The 7,684-nt window shown below is 38.5% G+C and overlaps 2 long non-coding RNA genes across 3 annotated transcripts in view; both read right to left on the reverse strand.

The window, feature by feature from the left end:
* The window catches only part of LOC145494132 (uncharacterized), a 6,436-nt gene extending 5,107 nt beyond the window's left edge, over window positions 1-1,329 (reverse strand). Inside the window, exons 1-3 of one of the 2 annotated variants that reach the window (XR_014050240.1) lie at window positions 1,048-1,329; window positions 831-950; window positions 606-740 (exon numbers count right to left, since the gene is read on the reverse strand). This is a non-coding gene — a long non-coding RNA (uncharacterized LOC145494132). Of the gene's footprint in view, window positions 1-605; window positions 741-830 lie in introns of both variants that reach the window. The other variant, XR_014050239.1, reaches the window with a different exon arrangement.
* Window positions 1,330-2,207: 878 nt separating this feature from the next.
* Window positions 2,208-7,684, reverse strand: LOC145483526 (uncharacterized). Its single transcript, XR_014048936.1, has 3 exons — window positions 7,429-7,684; window positions 5,475-5,617; window positions 2,208-3,348 (listed from the first exon to the last, which is right to left on the reverse strand). It is a non-coding gene; the product is annotated as an uncharacterized LOC145483526 (long non-coding RNA).

The following is a 7,684-nucleotide window of genomic DNA, read 5'->3' on the forward strand; positions in this document are numbered from 1 at the left end:
AAAGTCGATTAAAAGTTTAAGGAAAATAGCCAATAAAAATTTATTGCTATCGTCTCTTCTTTTATTTCTTCAACTTTACTGGTCTTAGTTTTAGAAGTAGCTGAATATTTTAGTTGTTTTCTCACACGGAAATTGCAATATTTCTCCTTTCAATTCTCTGTTTATCTTGTAAAGTTATGTAATTTACCAATGGTACTTTTCTGCTAGGCGGTCGTATCGCCACTGGTATGAACAAAAATCAATTGCGAGAAATCGGAGTAAACTGGATTCACTGTGAAGCATTGGCAAAAAAATCGTCAAAACAAATAAATAAACCCTAGCAGTAGAAAATGTAAATAGCACGGACACGGCACCATTCGCTAGTCGAACTCTGGCACGGATCACAGGCACCGTATCAGGTAATTATGGATATTTTCAAAAGAAAGGTCTGTCAAGGCTATAGTTGAGTAGATTGAGATGCTTCAAGGAATTGTGGTTGGAGTTAATAAAAGTCTTTATTAAGTGTCGCCAGTGTAAGAGGAAAATCTTCACTACTGGCGGAATTTGAGTGACTGGGATAATCTCAGTTGGGAAGTATACCAGTCAGCGCTATTTTCATGGCTTACCGGAGGAGGCTTAGTTCTTCGTCGTCTCCAAGAAAAACATGGGGGCAACTGTAATGACAGGACGAGAAGCAAAACCAGCAACCATTGCCATGTGCGATCCATGGTTAGCGAAGACTTGTTCGGATAATATTGTTTCTGTTCAATAGAGAATTGAAATATCGGCATTGTAAAGTTTGAATACGGCTAAATTATCACCACAAAGCGCAAGAATGAACTAATACAAACCAGTAAGGTGTTTTGACTTTTCTTGGGCGCCTATACTCTGGGTGATGAGTAGAAAATCCAACGTATTAATCGATGTTATGTTTCTCAAAGATTACTTCTGGTTTTAGTGGCTTAGTGATACTATATTTTAAGAGAACAAAAATACTCGAATCAAGCTTAAAATAAACCAAATCTGAAGTTAACAAATTGGCCGCTTAAACTGATCGACAATCATTACCAGCAAATCCAGGCTGAATTATTACTGTTACATGCAACCAAAACACTACCGGAAGAAATAACAATTATTCTAGTTTTCGAGATAATCCCCCAGCGGATGATAGTAACCCAGGAAACAAAATGTATTTTAAAAGAATGAATCTCAACTTACCTCCAAAAAGCGTGACGTCACTAACGATCAATTCGCCAAAAAGGTTTTCGTTCTTTTTCTATAGAACAGAGTTTCTCTCTAAACCTTTCAACGTGACCTCGAAAAAAAAACTATTTTGGGTGTAAAATCTCCCAGATTTTAACCTTGTGTACGTTAAACAAGTTTTTTTTGAGGTTAATTAGACACGATGTAACTCTTTTTGTTATCTTGTGAAATGTTTACACTTGTCAAGAATCAGGCTTCCCTCAGGGAATTGTATTTGCTAGCTGACAGACCCCTTTGTTTGGTTTTACCTTTAACTTACTTACTTAATACTCTTCGTCCCCTGTGGGACATAAGGCATCAACAATCCCTCTTCATTGTATCCCTATTTTGTGTGACATGGAGTGCCTCACCCAAAGTGAGGTTTGCCTCACTGAGTTCACCCATAAACGTTCGGTGCTAAGTGATTTGTGGCCGATCAGGGTTTTTTTTTTTTTTTCTTTAAGGGCGCAACTAAGTGTAATTCGGCTGATTTAGCAAGAGAACGGGAACGTCACTTGACGACGGCGCGCGCAGTACAAATACCCAAATATGGTCAAATTAGAACAGAATCCAGGTTATTCCGCGCGCCCTGCAGTCGTCGCCTGACGTTCCCGTCCTGTTGCTAAATCAGCCTATTAGCAGAGCCGGAGTGGGGAGCTCGTGTACCTTCTCCAGTTCAACCCACCCATCCCCTCTTCTTTGCCAGACGACAAGTTCTTGACTCAAACTGGTCACGATATTTGGTTTGGATTCTTTACCCTTCCCAGCTGCACAGGTTCTTCTAACTTTAACTTCTTCTCTGCTCTTACGACCATAACACTAATCCCATGAGGCCTGAGTTGAAGGGAAAATATTATCAATCAACATTTTAGTTATTACACAGTTTGTCATATCAAGTTATATGTCGTCACATTTTATAACTGTAATGCTACAAATGTAGCCTTCAAGGGCAGCCGTTTTTTTTTTTCTTTTTTTTTTTTGGGAGGGGGGGTGGGTCTCTTGTCCTTGTGAGGGGAAGCAGTAGTACTACCGAAATTGGAAAGCTCAGGGATAAACGAAAGGGATATTCGGTATCTGTAATTCCCTCCCCGCCCCGCCCCCCCTCGCCCTCTTCCTCCAACATACTGTATATCCAGTCTACCAACTGAGTTAGCAATATAACCACACATCTCGCCATTCAGTGTTTTTATTTCTAACTACATAACACATAAAATTCCAGCACGTATGCTAGTATAACAGTATTTCGTCGATAAATTGTGTTGCTAAATAAACCCCTTCCTGGCGCTAAAATAGAGCCAAAATATTCACAGTATGTACAGCTTTATGAACTGTTAAATACCGTTTCTCTGCGAAGCTCAGTTATGTCAGAGAAACACAGCAGCTAATTTATTTCTTTTCGGGGAACTAACGTAAAGGTAACTCTACTATAGTGTCATTCAACAATGTCATTAAAAATGAAAATCTTCGTGAAGAAATGTTCTAATGGTGTTCAAGAAGAAACATCCGATTTAATGAGCCATTTTCGAGTTGCTTTTTACCTCGGTTTCAAAACGAGTCTTGTTGCACAACCTTTCATTTTGAAATGAGTTTCTCTTGCACGTTCTTTGTCTTGCAAAACAAATTCATTTCCGTATGAAAGGTTGTGCACCGCCCTCGTTTTGAAATAGAGGCAAAAAGCAACTCGGAAATGGCTTATTAGGACAATTTTCTTAAATGACTGTACTAAAGCTGAAAACAAAACCAATGTAATGCCAATCACCACACCATGCACACGTTATACCCAAATGAACCAATCAGAACTCGATATTGAACATATCACGTGTGCCCCTCGTGGTAAATTTGCTCTCATTGGTAGAGGCGAGTAGCATGTGGTTTTTAACCAACATTATAAAACTCAGATGCAAAATGGCCAAACCAAACACAAATTAGAAATACATTTGACAGTCAGTTCCAAACACAAGTTCAAACTGCTCATGCTGGCATGCATCTGTAGATGTAGCTGTTATAACGTGTTTCACTGTACAGGCAATAACAGTCCAAGCCGCATTCACAATCACTATAGACATGATCATATTTGCCGGAACTCTCCACCACTCGGCAAATTGCGTTATCACAAATAGCGTCACACTGTGGAAAATAATAATAAAATCAAATGAAAAAATGTATTTAAAACGTTACTAGACTATTGTAAAAAGTTATACTAGCCTAATAAATTACTAGGCCAATCAAATCACTACTGTCTTAAAATCACTACCAATGAAATTGCTAGTAGTTGTGATAAGGTTACTATACTGTAACAAGTATTATTAAATTTAAAGCCTTGTTGAAATAGTAATCTAACGAAATCATTAGTCTAATACAATTTCTGGTCAAATGAAACTAAACAAAAAGAAGGGTAGGTGTTTCTATAAACATGATAACGACACATGTAACGTTTGTAATATTCCATAATTAGGAACTGCCTATATATCAAGTCTGCGCTATTTCCAGCAACTTAAAAGGTTTCCAACCTTATTTATTTGTTCTCGCTACAATTTAAGGTTGCATGCTGCTACTTCCGGATCAATTGAGAACCAAAAGCCCAACGTTTTAACTTTGATTTAGACCATATATAAAATTTCTTCCAGAAATTGATTTTCCATCGTTTCCACAATTTACTCCAATCCAAAGGCCTTCTGTTTTTTATCGTTAAAGGAGCTCAGTCACGGTGTTTTGTCTTTTTTTCTGGCCACGTACAAAGTCTCCTTTAAATGGAAGGAAACCTGAAAATAATAGTTTACCAAGATAGAAAAATATCAAAGAGATAATAATAAACCATAAAGGAACAAGGATGGTCAAGGATGGCGAAGATTGACACGGATTGCAAACGACGAATTTAAATAATTTAGGCTAAACTTCTCAAAGTGTGCAAACCGTGACTGAGCTCCTTTTAGTTTTAAAGCAGACAGGCCATTAGGGATTCTTCTAGTATGAGTGTTGTATCCTCTGCATATTTCTTTACTGTTCACGAAGATACCTTTTTGAAGGTAACATAAACGTATTAAAATACTTTTATTTTCCCGAATTGCCTTGGCTAACTCTTCAACTGACAAAACAAACAAGTAAGGTGAGAGAGGACAGCCTTGTCTTACACGTCTTTGAATTTCAAAGAAATTGCTCGCCCAACCTTTGTTCAAAACACAGCTCTCTGGGTGGTAACAAAAAAGATTCGGCCACTTCAAGATGCTGCTACCAAAACCAAAAAAATGAAAGACCATTCTATCGTGTCAAACGCTTTTTCGAAGTAATCCTGGAATAGTTTTCTCTTCAGTATCACAAATGACACTATCGATAACGCCAATGTTTTCTCTAAAAAATCTACCTTTCATAAAACCAGTCTGGTCGTAATTGATAGGATTAGGGAGAGAAGATGCCATGCGATAAGCAATTGACTTTGCCACTAATTTGCAGTCGAAATACAGGAGGGTTAGGGGTCTCCAGTTTTGATAAAGGATGAATGAGTTTGATCCTCTTCTCTGGGTTATTGAGAGTTTTCTAGTTTCATAAGTGTAGTTCAGTGCTCTAATAAGTACCTAGGATGGTGGATTTATCATTCCAAAACACTTTGTAAAATTCAGCTGGCAAACCGTCAGTCCGAGGGATCTTTTCTGTTCCCATATCTTTTAGTGCCTCTAGGCATTCTTTCTCGGTTAGCCCTCCTTCGCGCGCATGTTCGTTGATGGCTCTTTCATCTTCACGCTCAAAAAAAGTTGTGTGATTTTGACGTTTTACAACGTTTTAACTCGACAGGGTTCTTCGTTTTGCAGTAGAGCACGTTTGAATTCCCAAACTTTTGCGTTGCGTGATATTAAAACGGCCGCGCGAGAAAACGGTCGCGTAGGTCAAAAGATGATCGAGTTCTCACTTAATTGTTTGCGAACTGAACAGTTCTTGTACTAGAAGTGGTATTGATTTCAATGTGTCGGAGCTCTAGTGTATTCACGTTTCACAACATGGCGTCTCCATACAAAGCTTTATAAATCTGAGTGAAACACTTCTCCGAATAACCCACGAATGAAAAACCGCAATGATCAATCATCTGTCATATCCCAGATCGGCTTGACTTTTTATTGTATGGTGACGATTTTTATTTTTGATTAAAACTAGCAATACATAGTCCGAACAGGCATCACCTATTTTGACTTCGTTCTCCGATTTTTGTTGCGCTTGCTGTAATCATATATCTTTTCCACAACAACCGATATCACACTTACCCATGCGTAGATCATTTGAGCTACTCTCTTTCTGAACTGATTGGGCGCACGTTTGAACGAATAAATACCATGCACTTCATCTGTAACCAAGGCACACAGCAACACAAGTAAAAGAACCTGGGACGCTCTGCGAGACATCGTTACTGCAAAGAAAAATAGCGATTCGCTCTAAAATGCCCAGCAGAAGATCCTTAGTTTTCCAAACTGAAATACACCTCCGGGTCAAAGTCACCTTGAACTCAAAACAAGAAGAATGCCCACAACAGTCAAAACCAACGTTACTTTTTCTATTGACAATAAGCAGCAAAAACGTTAAGGTAACAAAAGTAAAGGTTGATTGTTGTGCACAAAATATGTCGCAATGAGAACAAAACTTTTGTTATTCACTAGTTTCGTCTCGTATTTGGTTTTCAGCTTACAACTTTCTTTCGGTCTTTTTTACTTTATTTGCAGACCTCTTGCTATTATCATTCACACTTTGTAATTAAGATTGTTACAATGCGACAGGCAATACAACCGGAAGTTTCCGTTTTCAGTTTTATCGTCAGGTATCCAAGCAGTTTCTAAGCAGCATCCTTATGATCCTATGCAGCCAGGCCTGGAACCGGGCGACGAAGTTAGTTCTGTTTTCGCGCCATTTTCGTACATGTGGTGGACTGGGTCCGGAAGGATAATATCTAGCTTTTTCTTTCGTGATCATCATTTACGTATCAATACACAAAGTATTGGCCCTATTCTCCCAGAGGAGAGCTAGGAATTAGTAGTAGTACACAAAGTCAAAACAAATGTTAATATCAGATTGGGGTGGCTTCAAAAAGAGAGCAGAACTGGCCTGGTCTGAAAGCCCGGTCGAACCATTCGCCAGGATCGGTTTAACAGGTTATAAGTCACGTTCCAACTTCCTCTAAAACAACATGTTATTATAATATTTGGACATATCCAATTAAAAGTGTGTAGTTACCTCAAATCACGAAAACGTTGCTAACCCTTCACAACACGCTCTTGCACAACAGACTGGGGGTATTCGGTTTTCTTAATTTTTTCTGTGGGTGGGCAAAATCATTAAGTTGAAATTTCAATTTGCAAGGAATTCAAGTCGCCAATAAACGGTGTTTCTGTCTCTTTTTAAGAGATACTTCACAAATTCGCAACACTTGAATTGATTTTCAGCGGAAGTTATTAAAACGTAAGCTTGTTATCTAAATTTTGCAAACGCAATGTTGTCGTTACGAAACATCATAATTGATGTTTTTCCACCGATAAACGACTTCTGATCGAAATAAAGATTGTGTTTATTGCGGTCGCGTTTTATTGTCCGAATTATAGTAGTTTTAATACAACATGTCTTTTGTTTCAACGGTTCGATGATAATTAAGATTGGCTTTATAATGGCCCCCAAATCAAAAGATTGCCGAATAATACAAAAATAGCAGTACCACATTACTTTCAAGTGTTTTGCATTTATGTAATGCCTTTGGTAGAAATACTTCTGAATATTCAACATAAGATGCTAAGACTTGTCCCTGCAGATAGATCGGCGAGATTCGAGGATAGACTTTGCCTACCGGTTAAGAATATCAAGACCTTCGATACAGACTGACAACCTAAAATTATTGACCGTGAAATCCACCTAATAACAAGCTGGGTTGTTTTCTTTAATTACAACTATCAAGGCAAATATAATTCGTTTTCCACGTAGATTCCAAGGCGTTGTCGAAAGGGATTTACGTTAGCCAATGTGGATATGAACTGAACTGATTGAACTCCATCGCCAGTATGCGCCGTTTTGTGGCGCAGGTAGAATTAGCCCGCCAAAAAGTTCAAATTTCGTGTCGCTCGTAACAAAGTTTCCGTTGTAAATAAGGAATCTCGTTCTGTTACAGCCAATCTTCAACAAACGCATTACTTGTGAGACGAGACGACTGAACTCAGTAAAATGCATAAGTAAATTTACCTTCCAAGCTGATGAGGTGATATCTCGCTTTATGAAGACCTATCAGTGTTGATCTAAGCGAAATAATGTTGCTCGTGCACGCTCTTCCAGCAGACTGAATTCTTGAATTTCCCTCGCTTGTTATTCACCCAGCATGCATGCACTGTGATTGGTAGATGTCGATCATAACGAGAGATTTTATGGCTTATCGACCTGTCTAGATCTGTGGGAATAAATACCAAATTCATATCTTAATGCTCAACCCTTAACTCGCTTA

Source organism: Orbicella franksi, chromosome 1, assembly GCF_964199315.1.
Source record: "Orbicella franksi chromosome 1, jaOrbFran1.1, whole genome shotgun sequence".
Classification (NCBI taxonomy): Eukaryota; Metazoa; Cnidaria; class Anthozoa; order Scleractinia; family Merulinidae; genus Orbicella; species Orbicella franksi.